Genomic DNA, 21535 nt, shown 5'->3' with positions numbered 1-21535 from the left:
ATCTGCTTTGCTTTAGTGTGTGTTTTCTTCTTTGAAAATTTCTTCCTTACGAGCCAGTCGAAGTGACCTGTCCCGCTCTGCAGCAGCCTCCGCGAGGAAGCGGCGCGAGGCGGAGGCTGGCTCTAGGGGAGGCACCGCTGCGGTGCCTTGCCCAAGACTCGCTGACTCAGAAGCATTTGCAGGGACCTGGGCCGTGCTGCGTGAGCAGTGACCGGCTGAGCCCCACGACGGCACCTGCAGTCATCTGGATGACAAAGATAATGTCTAACATCATGCAAGGAAAAGTCCAAGGAATCTTCCTCATAAATATCTATTCTCTGAGACTTTTAGTGCTGAGTTAGATGTTCGCAAGTATGACTGCGCTGCTCTTTGCTAAGTGCTTTACCAGATGCAAAGTGCTTATATTTGGCCACATTTTGTTTACATAAGAGCCCTAAAAGAGAGACATACCTATTCCCATTTTGTTGGTGAGAAAACGAAGGCTCAGAGATCCTAGTGGACGTGCTGAGATCCCACGGCTCAAGCCCCGCAGCTGCGAGCTGTGGCCTGCCCTGTGAGACGGTCTCCCGCACTCCCGCAGGAGCTTCCCGGAGTGCTCCGTGCGGGAGGTCACGCTGAACCGGGTCTTGGTTTCTACACATTCGCAGTTGGTTATTGCTGGTATAGAAAAATCATACCGATTCTATTTTAGTGCTTTATAGTTTTTTACTTTTCCCATCAACTATAAACAAGAACTTTGAGGTATCCATATTGAAATCCTTTCCAGGAAGAAAGAAATGCACGTTGTTAAACACAGAGGCTGTCCCTCTTCCCCCCTTCTCCCCTCTAGCAGTAGAGCCCTCTTCCAGCAGAGCTTTTGCCAGGCACACAGTCTCCTATGGACCACATTTGTCACCTGCCTTGCAGCTGGGAGGCCCTGGCCTGAGTTGCAACCTTCCAAGCAAGATACGTCCCCTACTAAGGAAGCCGGTTTCCAAGCTCACCTCCCCTTCCTGTGGCCAGAGTGTGGAGCAGGTGCTGAAGAACCACCTCTGACCATGCAGAGGAGGGCCCAAGGGGACACAGGAGCAGCAAGGTGGAAGGAACCAGAGCCCCAGAGGGTCCAATGAAGAAAACACAACTGCAGAGAACCCTCCACTCTAGGGACTGTGCCATGACAGAGAGGTCGTTTTTAAACCACTGAAGTTGGGAGTCATTTTTATAGGAGCTTTGCCCAAACCCTAACTAATACAATTTTTTTCTATTGTATACGATGATAAGAATTTTATACACATTATCGTTTTACATAGTTTGCACAGAAACTGCATGTGCTGTGCCCAGGTTACAGAAACTGTGGCTCAGAGTGTCACTCTTGCTCAGATTCCCAGATCTTATGGTCAGTCCTGGATTTCAAAATCAAAACAAGCTTTTTCTACTCTACAAGTGGATTCAAAGTTTTATTTATTAATTTGATGCTTTAATTTAGGATTTTTGTTTTTTATTGATGAAACTTTTTTTTCTTCCTTCCAACAAAATTTAATTTGGACCTTTGATAAAAAAAAAAAAAACACGTCAAGCCAGTGAAAGAAAAGCTGTTCTATATTTGAAGTTGGGTTGGGGCCTTAGAGACCCGCCTGTCCCCCTTCTTCTCCATGTGGCTGCTGAGATCTCTCTGCAGACCAGATCTTGCCATCAAGGAGAAGGGACACAGTCACCAGGAGCACAGTCACCAGGAAATTCAGGCCTGCACACAGCTCAACCTGCAACACGCGCTGTTTCTTGATTCATCTTTTGCCTTGAGATATTAAAAGTCTCCACCTCCACTGCCAAATTACTAAACTCACCAAGTGGGAGTGTTTTCTAAATGTGGCATCAGACTCGTTAAATGAGTTGCACACAGTAAATGTTCTGCTGGACTCCGACAGTAAGGGTGGTCATTTCTGAACCCCCTCTGGAGCCCCCACTCCCAAATAGGGTGCCACAAATACTGGCTTCCCCTCATGGAACCAACTTCACAGCCAGTTTACAGGTCATGGATGAAATAACAGTCTTCTTGTTTTACTTTAATGTGATTATGCAACTTCATGATTAGCCTTCTTAATAAGGTTTGATATCTATTGATGCTTGACTGTTTTAAGACTCAAATTGGTCTCACAGAAGAAAGGTGAACTGTCAGCCAATTCAAGCCATCACGCATATTGTGAAGGTAATTCCCAAAGCAGGTTCCAGGAGTGCCATGGGCCATGCTAGCAGCTTTGGCCTGAGTGCTCAGCCTGCTCGGACAGCCATTTGAGGGACAGGCATTTATTGGCAAGTGCAGGCTTTAGGATGCTTATCAAAAATCACTCATTTCTGTACAGGGACAGCCATGTAGAATACCAATATCCCACCTCTCCTACACTAACACAATAATGGAAAAAGCAAATTGGTATAAAAGGATTTAAAGGCTATTTATGTATCCTTTTTCTTTAGAATTGATAAGCCAGATCAAACTGACAAACTTAATCTAGAATAAAAGATTGAATTATTGAAGAACCTGGAAAGACTTACCTCCTGTGTTTCATAACCCACTTGGGGGATTTCTTTTAGTGCCTCAGCTGAACGGTCCCTGATGGGTTAGACCCCTCATGTGCTGGTTCCAGACATCAGGAGGGGATTTTTACGTAAAACGACATCAGGGCTCTTCGAGACTTGTCCCATTTCCCCAGATCACAGGCAGAGGTCACCCCCTGTTCTGACAGAAGCATGGTGGGGTCACTCCTTCACTGCTCTGAGCCGACTTGCGTGGTTGGCGTCCTGCCGTATCCACCAAATGGAACCAAGAGAACATAAACTCTGGACAAGCAATTCTCCTTTCCGATGGAATGATGTTGAGAGCTGGCCAGAAATGATTCTTTAATTTGTGTACTGCGTTTCTGCCATGAAAAGGCAGGTTCGGCAATAACTCAGTCCCCAGAGCACACGATCAAATAGTTTATTATCTCCAGGGCCGAGAAGTGTTTCCAAGATCACTAATGGACACGTGCCCTTCTCCGAGAAAACAGTAAGTGTTTGGAAACGTGACTGTGCTGCTTGTATGCGGGGTCAGCACAGCAGCCTGACATTCACTTCAAAGGCACAGTAAAGAGGAAGACACCAAAGAGACAATTGCTTCATTGAGGATGTTTCCAGACTAGCTCATCTATAACCTAATCAATTAATTCCCTGGGTTCATATGCAAGGGACACTGGTGACAGCGAAGAGGCCAGTAGCTTCTGTGTGGGGACACAGACACGATTCTCCCAAGCAGCACCTCCTGGGTGGCCAGAGGCTTGGAGGGCAAAACAGTTCCTGAAACTGTCCACCCCAGCCTTAGGACTCGCCACACACGGCACTGCTGTGGGCCCGCGTTCCTGTTTACTTTCCTACGCTGGAATCCCATTCAGTGTGATCAGCATTAACTTAAAATGCTTGAACAATGGTGTTTGAGGAGCAATGAAGTTTCTGTAAAACTGCAAAGGAATAGAAATGCTTTTCTTGAGAGGAGGGAATTGATTTTCTTTTCTCAAAAACGTTTCTCATTTCTCTTAGCTACTGTCAGTAGGGAGGTGTACATATATATATTTATATACATAGACATGTGTATATAATGTACAAACTTTGGGTTTATATTGACAGCTTAGTACTTTGGGTCACAACCTGTCAGTGGTCACCTCCAGTGCCAGTTGTCAATGGAGAGAACTGGGACTACACAAGGTCTCAGAACATTGGCTTAATCTGGGCATTTGTGCCAGTGTTGCTTAGTGTCTAGGTTCACACTCAGCTGCTGCGTGGTTAACAATAGGCCCCGCTCAGAACTAACCTGAGAGGGGGACGTGTGTCCGTCACCACACAGCACCCAGCACTAGTAAGTGCCTCCTGTACAAGGGGTCACACGTTCAGTGTTTTCAAAGCCAATTGGCTCTTTCAAGCATCTCTATAGCCCAGTGAGAAGATAAGCTGAATTTTGTTGTTGTTATTGCTGCTGTGGCTGCTGCTGTTGTTTTTCAAAACAGGGTCTCATTATCTTGCCCCGGCTGGTCTGAAACTCCCGGGCTCAAGTGATCCTTCTGCCTCAGCTTCCAGAGTAGCTGAGACTACAGGCGTGCGCCACCACGCCCGGCTCATATGGAATTATTCATGTACCAATTATCTCTCATATCTGTTATTTAACCTTGCTTTTACTGATGACATGCCTGTTTTATAAAACCTAGTGCTACAGTGTTTTCCTTGGTTTGTTGAGGCTACTGGTTCATTGGTTTATAGATATCCATGGATGTATATGGAGAACAAATAGCTGGAAAGAAGCAAGTAGCTTTTAGTGAGATTTTTTTAAAGTGTGAGTGTTTTACTAGAGTCTCTACATAAATCCCCTGTTTAATCCTCACTATAACTGTGAGGAAATTCATAGCCATAGTAAGAAAAGTATGAAGGCATTTTCCTGGTTGGCCCTATTGGACATCACCACTTTTCCCTGTGGAAAGCAAATGCAAACATATCCCAGGCACACACTACATCTATAGAAAAGAGCAAGTTGTAAGGTGACTGGTGCAAGGTGTGTTTTTTAAAATTGGAAAGTTCTAAATCCATTCTCTTTGCATTTTCTTTAATCTTGCATTTCATTTTAAGAAATTATAAACTCCTAAGCAAATAACTGTTTTGTGATGTTGTAACATTACTGAGAAATTCGACCACAGTAGTAATAAAAGAAACCAAATTAACACCAAAACCTTCTTTTCCACTATGTCAAGGTCTACGCACACTCCTCAGCACCGATGAGGGTCTTGCACGCTGCTCTGTGGGAGTGTTCACCACACAGCAACATCTTCTTGGGCACCGAGTTCAGTCCAGATGGCTACTTCTACAGTTTATTCTAAAAAAACCAATCAGGCAAATCTGAAAAATATAAATACAGTGATTTTCATTTCACCATTGTTTTATAATAATCTTCAAAATGGGGAAAAGCTACATCTGGAAACTATCAACTTTTCTCTAAATCCAATTCCACCTTGTTGGTCTAAGCCAGGGTCATCCTCACCCAATACACTCACAATGGTTCTCTCACTCTTGCCTCCTGGAACCGCCATCTCCCTTGCTCACCAACAGCCAAATTCAAGATCCTTGAGAGACTGACAAGGCCAAACCAGGCCTGGCCCCTCCTGCATCTCCAGCCCTGGGCTTTGGCCATGCCGGCCTTTCCTCTGTTCCAAGAAACAGGCCACTCCCTCCCCAAGGCAGGGCTCTTTCTGTCCCTTCCCATTCCAGACCAGGCTAGTTGTCTTTCGGGCTTCTGTGACTATGGTCTCTACCAGGCCATTCATGACGCCATGGACCACGTCTCCTTGTTTTATGTCCACATCCCTCACCAGAGCACAGTATACATGCCATAAATGCTTGTTGAGTATGGCTAAATCATAGACAGCAGGCTCCTTCTCTCCCTCCCCGCCCCTCTCTCTCAACTCTGCACTTTTAGCAGTAGCCGCGTTCCAAGCAGGAAGACGGTGGTACAGGTTGAGTATCCCTTATCCAAAATGCCTGGGACCAGAAGTGTTTCGGACTTCAGATTTTCCAGATTTTGGAATATTTGCATTGCACATACCAGCTCAGCATCCCTAATCCAAAGATCTGAAATGTTCCAATGAGCATTTCCCCTGAGCCTCACATTGGTGCTCAAAAAGTTGAATTTTGGAGCATTTCAGATTTTGGATTTTCAGATTAGGGATGCCCAACCTGTATGAGAAAAGGCTCTGCCAGAGGCCACATCCCCTCCTTGCCCTGAGCCCGTGGCCACTGCAGCTTTCACCTTTCCAGCTGCTGCAGCATAGAAGGGAGAACCGAAAGGGTTGGAACCAAAACCGAAACTTCTGCATCCACCTTCATCGATCCCACCAAAATGAAAACGCAAGCACACGAGCATTTATTGCTACATTGTTCCAAAGCAGAAGGCGGGAACTCAAACGCCTACTGACAGAGGAATGCCAAATAAATCCTGATCCGTCCAGACCGCAGCCATGGAAAAGAATGAATTAGAGCCACATTGATGCCAGCACGAGATTTCCATGAGCGATTACGGAGTAAATAAAACCAAATGCAGAAAAATGCCTATTTTATTATCCCAGTTTTAAAACAATGAGGAAAAGTTCTCCAACCTCTGTGCGCATGCAGGCAGGTAAGCGTGTGTGTAAGGAAAATTACAGGCCACACGCTGTTATCACGAGCTACCTGTACAGGAGGCAGGGAGGGAGTTTGGCGGGGGGAAGAGGAGAAGACAAGCAAAAAAAAAAAAGAATATTTTTTGAAAAGCAACATTATAATGTGATTCATTAATGTATTAATTTAAAAATACGTGTATTTATATGTAGAAAGGGAAAATTTTATATGCTGTCTCTTCCATCAGGCTTGCAGGACAATGGCAAATTCCCTCTCGTTTTGATTCCTCAGAAAATGTCCTCTCTCCAAAAAGTGGACAGAAATTGGCCGGATATCATTTAATAAATGGACTTCTATATTCAAACACCCACTTGCCATTTGAATCTCATCAAATAAAATTTTAGTTTTTCTTTCTAGCTTGTGCTGCTTTTCCCTGGAGAAACAAGTCTATAAATGTTTAAAATTGGCACTACTTCTTGTACTGAATAAAGTATTGTTGCAGAGACAATTGGCTCCAGAAAATTAAAAATCAATACACTCTGAGAACCTAAATAGGATGGAAAAAGTTGCTGTGTCCATATTGCAATAGCCAGGCAATGTAGAACAAAAGGAATCACTATTATAAAAATAAAATGACAAGAGAGAGCATTTGTCAGCCTTGTATGAGAAATGCAATTGAGGGAATGAGAAAAATTAATCCTGCCTGTCTTATTCAAGTGGCCGTCTATGCAACTTACTGCTAATTTGCCTCCTTAGAATTTACCATTCCTGGTGACAAAATCATTTGTTGGGAATTGTCCCAGCCTTGCCTGTTCATAGTTTTCTAATTAATCCCTCACTACATGTTCTGACTTTGACCTCATTTCAAAGTTACTTAAGTTTTAAAGCTTGATTCAATATCTTCAATCATATCTTAGAGTGTAAATATGTTTTATGTTTCTGTTATTAACTATCCCAACTTAGGGATGTTTTAAATAACAGCCGATAATATGGCTTTTACAAATTATAAGGATGGTTGCTAATCTCTGGCTCTCGTCTCCAAAGAGGACATGAGAGGCTTTGGAAGGTGGCTTGCCTGTCCAGCCCAGGGCTGGTGCCCAGCTGCGGATTCCAGGCCTGGGCAGGCCGCTGACTGATGGTTCGGCAGAAGCTGCCTTGTCTTCTGGTTCCATTCTCTCTCCACCCCAGGCCTCGGGGTTACTCTGGAAAACTCTGTGATTCCCACATGCAAGCCCCAGGTAAAGGCCACTGAGCTCTGATCTGTGGAAATTTCAGAAATGGACTGTATAGGTGAGCCGTGCCTTGCTTATGGCTAAGGAATCTAGGGGAATCTGAAACTTGGATGACACTGTCTCCCCTGGGTCCTTTCCTTCCCACACCTCCTGACACACCAGTGGCCAGCAGAGGCGGTCTTTCCGTCTGTTTCAGAAACTGTGGCTTGTGCAACCTGGGAAAACTTGCCCAAAGCCATCCCATGTGGGTGAGTCAGCTCTCTGCCTCCCTTATCAACTGTCTCCCCCGAATGTGACTCCAGGCAAAGTTGTGGGGACCCAGGCGGGAGGGGAGAGGCAGACTCTCACCTGACACACAGTTCTGCTGACAATTTACCCAAACTGAGAAGGTAGAGAGGGAACAGAGCTCGAGTCCTCTCCAAGGCTGTTGACTGAAGACTCCCATTGGGATATGACACTGGATTTTGACTAGTGTTCTCCAAGAATGAACTGAAAGCGTCATCTGTCCCACTGTGCACTGAGAACTGCGGCATATCCTAGGCACATAGAACTTACTTTCTTATTATAAAAGCTTGTATATTCTCGTTTTGCATCTGCCCTAATGCTTTACAAACATTCCTCATTCTAAGCCTCACCAAGACCTAGATGAGGAAACAAAGCCACGGAGCAGTACGTAACTTACCCAAGTCACATCACTAGAAACGGGCAGTTCTGTGTCGAGCCCAGGAAGTTCACCTCTTATCTACACCGCCGCTAATGAACTAGCGGTTCTCACACGGTGTTCCCTGCACCAGCAACAGCCGAATCACTCAGGAACTTCACAGACACGACAAAGCCTGAGCTCCAACCTCGACTTCCTGCACCAGAAACTCTGGGGAGTGCACCCAGAAACTGGTATTTGGACAAGCTTGTCAGGTGACTCTCATGCACACTAAAGTATGAGGACTATTGAGCTAGGCCTTTGCAACGATGTTTTTCATTGCTGAATGTTTTACAGGAATTCTTAGGCAAATATCGGAAGAGATTCACAAGAGGCCCTGCCAGGTACAAGGTAATGAATAAATTTCCTTTCTAAGGTACTATGTACAATGTTCAGATCTCTGAGATAAAGTATATTTATGAACATACTAGTAAGAAATGTATTCACTCTGAAAATAATATCCCCCTAGAAAGGGGTTTATGTGAACTTGGTGGTTGATCTGGCAGGGTGCAGACAGGAAGGGGCAGCAGACAGCCCACCTCTTGTGTCTCAGGTCAGCCCACCTCTTTCCATCTCTGCTCCCCTCCTGGCCCAAAACATGCTCATCTCTCACTCAGACTTCTACAGTAGTTTCCTAACTTGTCCACCCTTCTATTCTGGAACTCATGCAAGCTGTTCTTTGTATTGAAGCCAGAATGGTTTTTCTGAAAATCTGAGCTTACTTAAAGCCTTTAGAGGATTACTACTGCTTACAGGATAAGGACCAAAATGCCTACCAAAGCCCCTGAAGAAGGGGGCTGCCTTCACCCTGCCCATGCCTCCACCCCAAAGACATATGATATGATTCTCCATTTCATTATTTGTTCCAGTCACACCAACATTCTTTTATTTTCTCATAAACACAAAGCCTTATATGCCACAGGACCTTTGCACATGCTGATCCCTCTTCTTAAATGCTTTTTCCATCATTTTACTCTTTATATATATATATATATATATCCTTCAAAATTCAGCTCAACCTCACTTCAAGAAACTCTTTCCAGATTCACCAGAGAATTGACAGTGCCTGGCATCCAATCAAAGATTACAAGGCATGGAAAGAAGCAGGAAAAAAGCTCCATAATGAAGAGAAATATCAACCAATTGAAATAGTCGCAGAACTGGCACAGGTGTCAGAATTAGCAGATAAGCACATTAAAACAACAGTTATAACTATATTCCATAAGTTCAAAAACTTAACTAGACACATAAAAGGTATTTTTTAAAAGACCCAAATTGAACTTCCTTTTTTTTTTTTTGAAACAGAGTCTTGCTTTGTTGCCCGGGCTAGAGTGAGTGCCGTGGCGTCAGCCTAGCTCACAGCAACCTCAAACTCCTGGGCTTAAGCGATCCTACTGCCTCAGCCTCCCAAGCAGCTGGGACTAAAGGCATGCACCACCATGCCCGGCTAATTTTTTCTATATATATTTTAGTTGGCCAGATAATTTCTTTCTATTTTTAGTAGAGACAGGGTCTTGCTCTTGCTCAGGCTGGTCTCGAACTCCTGACCTCTAGCCATCCACCCGCTTCGGCCTCCCAGAGTGCTAGGATTACAGGCGTGAGCCACCGCGCCCGGCCCCGAATTGAACTTCTAATATGAAAACTCAGTGTCTGTGATGAAAGATACACTGGATTGGATTAAGAGCAATTATGTATTATAGAAGAAAAGATCAGTGAACCAGAAGACTTAGCAATAGAAACTATTCAAAATGAGAAAGAGAGGAAAAGAATTAAAAAGAAAAACATACAAAGAGCATCAGGACAGTTTTAAGTGACCTTCTTGTTACTTGTGCTAGGGGCTCATTAAGCTTCTTTGATCTGTGGGTTTATCACTTCATCAGATTTGGAAATTTTTCAGTTATTATTTCTTCAAACATTTGTTTTTGCCCTCCCTACAATTTCTCTTCTTCAGGGATTCTAGTTATATATATATATATATACAATAAGATATGTCGATGGAAGTCTTCCAGGCACGAGGAAAATGACATCAGATAAAAGGGAATAAGCTATACCAGAAAAGATAACTGTGCTGGTAATATGTGATACTATTATTATTCAAATCTCTTTAAAATAGTTTAAGCAAGACTAATATCAATGCCTTATGGGTTTTATAGATATACAGCAGTCAAGTGCACGGACACTTAACCTGGCTCTATCACTTACTAACTGTTGAGACCTGGAAAGGTGCCTCATCAGTGTCTTCAGCTGTAAATCGGGAGTGATGACACCTCATCATGTTTGTGTGATGACAACCAGAGACAATATATTGAAGAGCTCATGTGAGTGGCAGACATGGGAGGTGCTGCCCTGGAGTTGTCCCGCCTCCCAATCTTCCCCACCACGTGTCCAGCGCAGAGCTCTGCAAGTCAACCTCACTTGGTGAACAACGATGGCACCAGTGAGATCAGGGAGGCAAGAAACCATTTTAGTTTGGTTTACAATGCAAAAAGTTACAGAAGCCAGATCTTCCAAACTAAGACTGTGCTAGTTGCATGAGTATACCAGGGTTCTCCCTGGGACTTAGCTGGGATTCAAACTGTCAAGGACAATCAGGTGAGCAGGTGGAATGGTCAAGTGATTCCATTTATGTGAATAAACTTGTGAGATGGTACCTATTTGTACGGAACACTGAATGGTGCTGGTGCTGGGAGGATTGTGATTTGGAAATCCTAGATGTCACCCCTGACATCAATTTTTTCCCAGGAGACAGCCACATTCTCCAAGGTCATCTCAGTTGGCAGAGCTCAACGAGAGTAGGAGGGAGAAGTATGAGGACAGTCCATGAGCACAGGCTGGCGGCCCTCGGGGGTGGGCACGTGTCAGCAAAAGGGAGGCATTCTGCATTATGGAGGTGTGTACAAAAGCCGAAGAGAACATCTGTCATAGGAATGCTGACCCCGTTGGTACCCACAGGCTAGAGACACCAGGAATTCAAGCTTGCAAAAGCATAAAGGAACATAAGGGCTGTGTCCTCCTGCCCTTGGGACAGAGCTTTCCCCACACTTTGTGCTAACTTAACCGCGGTGGAGATCCGAGAGCCCCAGTGATTTCCCAAGGAAACGCTCCAGTTGCGCAAACGCGCTTGACCCTCAGCGAGGGCTAATCCCTGCGGTCCGCGTCCAGCGCGGGCCCGCGTCCCAGACGGGAGACTCCCGGTGTGACCGAGGCAAGAGCTCATTGTTTGCCTTGGCGACAAAGGATGCACAGCCTCATCTTCCCTCTGAATGCGGCCGCTGGATTCGTAGCCCGTTCTGAGATTGCTTTACATTAAGCAAGACCGCCTGACATCTCTCGGTTTCGAAAGCGACGAGCGCGCTGTCGCGAGGTTCTGGCGGCACGCGGCGTCGCGCTCGGCACCGCTCCCTCCCGTCCTGACGGGGGCGCTGTGCGGGTCCCCGCTGCGGCCCCCGCCCCTTCCCCTGCTCCCCTCTCCCCTCTCCCGCGCTCCTCCGCTCGGCTCTTTGTTGTCTGCGTCTGTCTGCTTCTTTGCTTTTGTTCTGTTTCCAGTTCAGAGCACTTTTATGAAGAGCACATCCCCTGAGCCAAGCGTAACCAAGCTGTCCCCCGCTCCTTCTCTGGTAGCAGGCTGCCACCTCAAGGGCGTTACGGACACTTCACACACTGTCACTCCCCCAAGTCGCTGCCTCAGTTACAGAACGTCATTATCCCTCAGGAGTGCTAGTTTCTCCCCAGAAACAGCCACTAATATAAATTATAAAATATTAAAATTAACACTAATTAATTGCCTTGTGTTTGCAACATGAATGAATTGAGCTGTCATCTTATAATTTTCAAGGAGGCAAAAAACAAAAATAAAATACCCGATAAAATGATATTTTCCTAATAATTCCTTAATTTAAAATTGTCAGTAGGCAGACAGAAAGACTACATTTCCCAGACTCCATTGCAGTTAGGTTGAGACCATGTGACTGAGTTCTGGCCACTGGAAAGGAGGTGAAAATCATGTACTTCCAGGTATGATCTTTAAAAAACTTCTCTCGTAGGCTTTTCTTACTCCATGTAGCTACAAGATGTAGGAGAATTGCCCAATCCACACTGTATTGTGATGTAAACAATATGTAATTTTTATTGTGTTGGTTTACTGAGATTTTAGGGTTTGTTATTGCGAAACAGTGTAACTTATCCTGACTCATACAATGGAAAATTACAATTTAAGATTCCAATAAATCTAGTAAAACTTTCATAAGAAAACAAAGGGGTAAATCTTCATAACCTTGGATTTGGCACTGGATTCTTAGATATGACACCAAAAGCAACTGCAACAAAAGAAAAAATAAACAAAGTGGACTTCACTGAAATTAAAGACTTTTGTGCATCAAGACTTATTATCAAAGAAATGAAAAGGAGACCTACAGAATGGGAGAAAATATTTGCAAATCAGATATCTAAAAAGGGTTTAATATCTAGATTTCATTTACATTTTTTCCTTGCTATTTACTTGTTGAAGAAAACGGATCATTTGAGACCTGATTGGGAATTGGGACAATATAAAGAACTCCTACAACTAAACAACAAAAGGACAAGCAACCCAATCAAAACATTGTCAAAAGACTTGAATAGACAATACTCCAAAGAAGATATATGAATGACCAATAAGCACACAAAAAGATGCTCAACATTGCTAATCATTAGGGAAATGCAACTCAAAACTGCAATGAGATACTACTTCATACCTATTAGAATGATTAAGAAAAAAATAAGTGTTGGTAAGGATGTACAGAAATCAGAACCCTCAGATATTTATTGCTGGTGGAAAAATAAAATGATACAGCAGGGTGGAAAATAGTTTGGTAGTTTTTCAAAAGCTAAACAGAAGTACTATATGACCCAGCAATTCTACTCCTAGGAATGTACACAAAAGATCTGAAAGCAGGGACTCAAGGAAATACTTTGATGACTGTTCATTGCAGCATTATTCACAACAGCCAAAAAGTGGAAATAACCCAAATGTCTGTGAACAGATGTGTGGACAAACAAAATGTTGTTATGCATACCATGGAATATTCATTATTCAGCCATAAAAAGGAATAAAGTTCTGATACATGCTACAGCATGAATGAACCCGGAAAACATCATGCTAAGTGAAATAAACCAGACACAAAAGGACAAATACTGTATGATTCCACCTACATGAAATGTCCAGAACAGACAAATTCACAGAGACGAAAAGTAGATTAGAGGTTACCAGGGGCTGAAATGGGGAAATGGGAAATTATCGCTTCATGGGTACAGACTTTCTGTTTGGGATGATGAAAAATTTAGAAATACATAGTGATGATGGTTGTACAACATTATGAATGTAATCCCACTAATTATACACTTAAAATGGTTTAAATGGCAATTTCTATACTATATAGTTACCACTCTAAAAAAACTGTGAAAAAAGTTGAATTTAAATTTGAAGTAGCAGCATGGATTCACGATGTATTTAATCTTTGTATTTTATTTTTGTATTTGCTAGCTCTGTCTACTGAAATGGCTGAATAACAAAAAACAACACAACAGTAATGAGCATCCCTAGTGCCTAAATTATCTCTAAATACTATTTCCCTGAAAAAGAAACTAGGGCCCCTTAACGAAATGGTCATTTCAAGATCTGGGCCAAAAAAATGTACAGAATGAACCTGGAACATCTTGCTTTAGAAAGAGAAAAGCCTCTCACAAGTTCTACTAGAATCACGCCAAATGAGTTCAGGAGGCAACTTGTAGTCTCCCTTTTACCAAAGATGGGACAATTTGAACAGCGATAAGAATAATTGCAATAGTTTGAAAAACAGAAAATACGTTTGTTTCCATGAGTTCGTAATAATACTTTTTAAAAAGCTCCTTTGTCACATTTTGAAGATGTTAAGAAATCAACTCATTTTGAAAATAGAAAATAAAGAAAAAGAATCAAACATATTTATCCTGCCTTTCCTGTACAAGTGGGACCTCAAAATAACAAGTTGGTGGGGGAGGTTCCCCCTTGTAGAGTTATTCCAGATTTAAAACTGAAGACAAAGACGAAGAAGAAAAACTGATAGACAGACATGAACTGTGACAGACACAAATTTCTCCAAGGAACCCTCACTGCTGTCACCGGAGAATGGCAGGAGAAGGCAGGACCTGGGTGCTCCGGCTCACCCTCCCTGTCCCGGGGGGCGGGGGTTTCCCACAGCTACCTGCGCTGCTCACTCCCCTTCCCTCTCAGGCCCTCTGTCCCCTGCCAGCACAGTCCCCTCTTCTGCACTCCAGGTCTGATGGCAAAACAACCAGCTCAGCATTTCCACTCACGTCTTATGTGCAAGATGAGCCTGGAGTATCATATAGTCCCCCAAAATAAGGAAGTATTAATATCAAAAGAGGATGGAGTAGCAGGGTGTGATGGCTCAAGCCTGTAATCCTAGCACTCTGGGAGGCCAAGCAGGGAGGATCACTTGAGCCCAGGAGTTTGAGGTTGCAGTGAGCTATGATGATGCCACTGCACTCTACCTGGGGTGACAGAGTAAGACTCTGTCTCCAAAAAAAAAAAAATCAAAAGGACCCAGGAGCCAACTGCAAAAGGCACCCACTGGTGACATTTGGATACTTTCCTGAGCTGGGGCATACTAAGAGGAGAAGCAGGAGGAGGGACGGCGGGGGTTCTGTGAGGGATGGCATTAGTCTTCTCAAATTGCCATAACAAAGTGCCACAGACTTGGGGGCTGGAACAGCAGAAATCTACCATCTTGCAGTCTGGAAGCTGGAAGTCCAAGATCAAGGTGTCAACAGGGCTGGTTTCTCCTGAGGCCTCTCTCCTTGGTGTGTAATTAGCTGTCTTCTCCCTGTGTCCTCACACGGCCGTCCCTCTGTGTGTGTCTGTGTCCTCATCTCCTTATGGTACACCAGTCAGATTGGATTAGGGCCCTCCCATGGGACTTCATTTTACTTTGGTCACCTCTTTAAAGACCCTCTCCCCAAATACATCACGCTCTGAGTTACTGAGGGTTAGAACTTCACATATGAGTTTTGGGGGCACAGAGTTAAGCCCACAACAAGGACATGCTTCCTTTAAGATCTGAGTGGAAACGCTGAGCCACCTGCTGTACCGTCAGGCCCAGTGTGCAGAAGAGGGGACTGTGCTGGCAGGGGACAGAGAGCCTGAGAGGGGAGGGGAGTGAGTGGCCCAGGTAGCTGTGGAAACCCAACCCGTGACCAGGGAGGGTGAACCAGAGCATGCAGGTGCTGCCTTCTCTTGCCATTCGCCGGTGACAAGAGTGAGGGCTCCTTGGAGAAACATCTGTCCCAGGGCTGGGGCAGGAAAAGTATAAGATGAGCCTGGAGTATCAGGTAGTCCCAGAAAGTAAAGTATCAGAAGAGGATGGAGACATATCAAAACAACCCAGAAGCCAACCGGAAAAGGCACCCGCCGGTGAAATTTGAAATAATTTGGGCAACTAAACAGTAATGGTAAAGGTTCACAAGCCATAGCATAGACTAGGAATCCGTGTGCCCACACAGATATGAGTAAATAAGTAAGGGAGAAGGGCCAGCTCTTCCTTGCAGAAGGAATGATAGAATTCGAAAATCACCACTTGGCACCCACCACTGTAATGACTGCTTTAGGCAAGAATCATCAATAGATGCTAAAATTAATGGCAAAAGTATGGTGAGAATCAGGATATTTGCACAGTCTCAAAGTGACCCCTCACAAGATTCTAATTAATGACAAAGGAGGAAACAGGAAGTTTACAGTGGAGAAACCTGGAAGACACCGCCTTTGCCAAGTAATCAACACTGTCATCACCAGGACAGCACACATCAGTAGGACAAATCAGTATCCTGTGTCTCCTGACCTGAGTCGGCACCACTTCTGTTGTATCTCTGCCAACAATGCATGAACTGTATCTAAGCCTGCAGAAACATCAGACAAACCCATTTTGAGGGATATTCAACAAAATAACTGAATACTATTCCTTGCAAGTGTCAAGGCCATGGGAGATTTAATAAAAGGCCAAGGAACTAGGCCTTTTAGATTAGAGGAGACTGAGGAGACATGAAGACTAAATGCAATGTGAGATCTTGGATCAGAAAAATGACATTAGTGGGACACCCGGAAACATTTGAGTAAAGTCTGTAGGTTAGACAATAGAACTGTATCGATGTTTATTTCCTGGTTTTGATGTTGCACTATAATTATAAAAGAGAATATCCTTGGATTTCAGATATGCACAATAAAGTGCTTAGATAATAGGGCATCACGTCTGCAACTTACTCTCAAACACTTCAGAAAAAACTACCTGCAACAGAAGCACATGGGCGTGGGTACATGCACACACACGCACACACACAGGGGTGTGCATGAGAATCAAATACAGTAACATCATATTATTTTTCACAACTTTTGGTAAATCTAAAATTATTTCAAAACAAGAAATTTTTTAGAAGAAAAGAAGCAACAACGAAACAGAGTGGGGTGTGTAGAGGTACCCCAGTCAGTGCATGTGTTGCTCTATCTCTTAACCCAGGGCAGCATATCATATGGGTGGAGCTATGATTAAACAATGAATTTAAACAAAATTCCCCTTTTGTCATTAAAAGGCAAGCATCTGGTGGGCTTTGTTTTCCCTGGAATATTATTCAAAAGCCCAAACCATTCCTCACTGGTCTGAAAAGTAAGCCAACAACAGAAGCCTCCAGAGCCTCGGTGTGGGAGAGTTCCGTTTCAGGAGAGTGGCTTTCCTTTCCCTTCAAAGCAGCTAATTAGTCTCCTCCACATGCCCTTCTGGGCATGAAGAGAGGCTAGCGATTAGCCAACTAGGAGTGATGACATCTTCCTAACTGCTCATTCTCCTTGTTCCTGCTGGATCAGTGCAAGTAGTTTGCAGTCTTGTGAACATGACCCCGGGACAGCCCAGAAACCAAGTTCCCTTCTTTGGGCAAAAATTGAAAAGAGTTTGCAACACTAGAGTCACTCTTCAACCCAAGTACTCACACAGGGACAGGGATAGGAACACAAACCAGCTCCTTGTCTCAAGCAAGGGAAATTTCAACTCACTAAGATATTCAAAATGATGCCCTAAGTTTATCAAGACTTTGATTTAATACTCAACTTTGTTTGGAAGTCACATATATGCATGTATGTGTATACTATATACATAGATAGGGCTAGAAAAATGATTGGAAGGACATACACTAAAATGTCATATTTGGGTAATAGTAGGCTTACAAGTAATTTTTTTTAATGTCCTCTATTATTCAATTTTGATAAAATAAATACACAATGGTTTTAGAATCAGAACATGTGTGATATAAAAAGTGCTCATAATTTTAACTTGGAAGAAAATCATGTTCCAATAAAAAGAAGGTTTATTTTAAGGAAAACATTGACTATGCCATTATCTTCATTCCATGAAGGTTCAGTGAGAGGGTAATGATCGTAAAAGTAGTGGCTGTGTCCGAATAATGTCTGGATAGTTGGTATCACAGGCTGGTACTTTTCCAAAATATTTCTAAAAACTGGGCTAGGGACCAAGGCTTGGTGAAAAAAAAACTGTTGATATTTTAGAGGACTCTGATTCCAAATAAAGACTTTGATTTATTAAAAAGGATATTGCAAGAATTTATATTCTCTTGAAGAGTAGTGAGTTTCTTGATAAATATGCTCATTTTTTCTGGGAGAAAAGTGTTTTGCCTTATAATTAACTTAAAAAGAAATGAAAAAAAGGGCAAAAATATTTCAAGACACATGAAAACCTTAATGACGCACAGGCAAATGGTGCAATCATTTGGTTTTACATTTTTGTGGTAAATACAGCAGAGATGGGCCAGAGGCACTGAAAATGTGTAAATGTCCATAACGAACTCACTTCTCCCACCCAGGAATTCTTGGATCACCGGCTGATACTTCGGGAAATGCGTGGAAACTGGTCCTGGAGCCTGGTGACTGCTCCTGAGGGAGACCTCCTCCAAGCCCACACATATAACCCCAGAGCACACTCCTTCCCCGCAAATGGGTCTAGGGATCTGAAGACAGGCGCTTGCTGAGGTGACATTCCCTCTCTCCTCTGTCTTCCTGTCCCTGTATTTCCTCCAGCCATTTTCCCTACCAACTCTTTTATATCCTATGTCTATTAGTATCTGCAAAGACAAAATGAATAAAATATTGCTTGAATTTTTGGAATCGTAGGGAGAAATATCTGAATTACTCAAATAATGGGGCCATTAGCATGTTGTTTGGACTTAAATTATTCAGATCATTGCCCCAAAGCTTCACTTGTGGCTAGCCATAGGCTTTGTAGCTCTTTCCTCTCAGAAGTTTAGAACTACCACTTCCAATTTGTACTTTTCCTCCCAGTGCTGCCCCCAAATTAGAGAACAATGTTTTCTTTGTTCTACAGTGCAGTGGTTGTCAAAGTGTGGTCTGGGGACCCCTGGAGGTCTCTAAGATACTTTCAAGGGACATGAAATCAAAATTATTTTCATGATGACACTAAGACACTATCGATCTTTTTCATTCTTGTCTTCTTTTGAGTCTATGATGGAATTTCCCAGAGGCTACATGATGTGTGATATCACAACAGATCCAGAGCCAGATATGAGAATCCAGCTGTCTTCTATTAACATAGGCATCAAAGATATTTTAATACTTTAATAACATAAAACGATATCATTCTCACTAAATATTCTTTATTTTGGAAAATATAGTTAATTTTATAAAAAGATGTTATTTATATTAACATGTAATGGTTAGTCTTATTTTTAAATAAATTAATAAGTTACGCTTTTAAAATTTATTTGTTTTAATTTCTAAAATGATACATATCAATAGCTAAAATTCACATAAACAAAAGTCCTTTGGGATCCGTAATTATCTTTAAGAACGTAAAGGAGGCCTGAGACCAACAAAATTGAGTACTGCTGTTCTAGCACAATTAAAACCAGTTTTTTAATGGGCTTGTTTTATCCTGGCCCTGTCAGGCATAACCTGTTTGGGGCCGGGCGGGACTGCGTTGCCCCCACTCCTTTTGCGCGTGTCTGTGCTCCGAGGGCCACAGGGCGGCTCTGGGGCCACACGCCCCATCTGGCGCCGCCCCTCGGCCTCCTGCTGCGGGGCCTCCCGGGTCCTCCCCGACCCTCCTTCAGCTTTCTGACCTCTGGGCGGGCGGCGCCCGGGGAGCCCCGGCTTCCGAAGGACGTGCGCACCGTCGCGGCCAGAGGCCACCGGAGTGGACCGAGTTCCCGTGTGCCCTGGTGGGCTCCAGCTGCTGGGTGCGGCTCCGTCCTGCTCTCCCCAGTTCACGGCCGCCTTTCCCTCCAGCTGCCCCCGGGCTTTACGCCCCACCAGCAAGCAGGAAGGCAGCTGCCTGCCCCGCCCCGGCCCCGGCCACTGCGCGGGCCGGACCCGCGGGACGCGGCGCACTAGGGCCGGGTGGGCTCGGGCCAAAGGCGGGGAGAAGACCGCGGGTGGACACGGGAAGGCACCGGCACAGCTGCATCGCCGGACGTGGCAGCCGCCGCCTCCTCACTGAGATAGAGTGTCGTGTCTTTCCACGACTGGGCTTCGGAAATTACCTGTCACTCTGAAAGGCTGCCGTAACAGAGGGTCACACACGGAACTGCATCCACAAAGGGAGGCGACCGACTGTGGGACGGTTTCATGGGGATGTCCTTGTCTCCGAATTCATCAAGCTTGTATACGTTAATTATGTACAGCTTTTTGTTTCAATTATACCTCAATAAAGCGGTGAATTTAAAAAAAGAGAGGGTTGGGGGAGGAAGGGAGGTCCACGGCGAGCCCCAGGCCAGCCCGAGCCGTCCGTCATCCACTGGGGTCTGCCCGGGGGTCTCGGGGTCCAAGGAGCTGCTCACGGCGGGGAGCGCCGAGGCATATGGGACAGGTTGCTCATCAACTCCCCGTCTGATTCCGGGAGAATCTCCACGCTGCGAACAGTTGGATAGAGAGGAATCCCTCGCTGGACGAAGTACGGGCTTTTCTTCCACAGATGGCGCGGGCAAATGACAAGCTAAGAAAAGAAATGGCAGCTGCACCACCTGGTCGTTTCAATGTTGAAAACATTGTTGGGACTCCCGGCAGGATTATACAGGTGGAGGTGGCCTTGTTTGAGTTGAATCAGTCGGATTCCAAAGAAGAGGACAGTTCGGAAGAGAGTGCACCAGGCAGCCCAGAGAACAGCTCAGATCCCGAGGGTGAAGACGACGTCTCTTGTGGAGCCACCATCCATAACACTAGGCTTCCTGAACCTCAAGGTGGGAAAGGCAAGATTGAAGTTTTGGACAGTCCAGCAAGTAAAAAAAAAGAAATAGTGAAATAAATTATCCGAAAAGAATAATAAATAAAATTTTAAAAACAGAGAGAGGAAGAAGGTAGAGCTCATTTGAAACAATGGCTCAGGTTGAAACCGCCCTCCTGGTTAACGGAAATTACAAGCCAGGCTTTAAGCAGAATTACAGCAATAGTTAGGCATTAACCAGAGTGCGCTGGTGGCTTCGACCCATTTCCCTGCAGCTGGTAACTGACCGAGAGTCACCACCTGCGTCTCCATTGTTCCTATAGACAGGCTCTCTGTTGCTAGAACAGCCACACTTTTGATCAAACATTGCTTAAGTTGTTTTTCACATCCTGAATCCACCAGCCTGGTCTAAAGACCCCCAAGGAAAAGAACTTAGCACAAGAATGCAGTTTCCTCATCTCCTTGCCCCACGACTTGCCCCTCACTTCTCAACCAATCAGCAATCCCCACACTTCACCCCCCTCAACCATTCCGTCATCCCTCCAGATCCTCTAAGACTCCTGTCCCCAAACCTCTCAGAGAGGTGGGTCTGAGGTACCCTCCCATCTCCTGGTTTGGCTGCCCTGTGATTTTTAGATTCTTTCCCTACTACCTTCCCAGTGTCTCAGTGTACCGACCTGCGGCGTATCCGTCAAATGAACCTATTACCGTCACAACGTTGTTACAACATTGTCTCTCCTGGAAGCACATTTGGTACCAGGCCATGAAAGTTGCAGTAAAGACCTTCCTCATGTTACTCCGGCCAACTGCGCAAGGCAGCCAACCTCCCAAGGGGGACTCGTGGCACATGCGCCGCACACATTCTGCTTTGCTGCTGTTCTTCCTTTTCTCACTTTTGTTTTTGAAGTATTTGTTGAACTGAGTCTCCTCCATGTCACCAACACTGGGTTGGATTCATGGGTAAATACATATATTTTTGTACTTGAAGAATACATTAGTTACTTATTGCTGCATAACAAATCACCCCAAAACATAGCTGCTGAAACAATAAACATTTATTAACTCACAAAGTTCCTGAGAATCAGAAATCTTGGAGTGACTTATCTGGGTCCTTCTGACTCAGCATCTGTTATAAGGCTTCAGTCAAATTGGTGGCCAGGGCTGCAGTCACCTGAAAGCTTGAC

The 21535-nt window shown here is 44.4% G+C and overlaps 1 pseudogene; it reads left to right on the top strand.

The window, feature by feature from the left end:
- The first annotated feature begins 8348 nt into the window (after positions 1 to 8348).
- Positions 8349 to 20432, top strand: LOC123645724 (annotated as a pseudogene).
- The last annotated feature ends 1103 nt before the right edge of the window (positions 20433 to 21535 follow it).

Source organism: Lemur catta, chromosome 10, assembly GCF_020740605.2.
Source record: "Lemur catta isolate mLemCat1 chromosome 10, mLemCat1.pri, whole genome shotgun sequence".
Classification (NCBI taxonomy): domain Eukaryota; kingdom Metazoa; phylum Chordata; class Mammalia; order Primates; family Lemuridae; genus Lemur; species Lemur catta.
The sequence above is the reverse complement of the archived record's forward strand: the minus strand, read 5'-3'. Positions and strand labels throughout refer to the sequence as shown.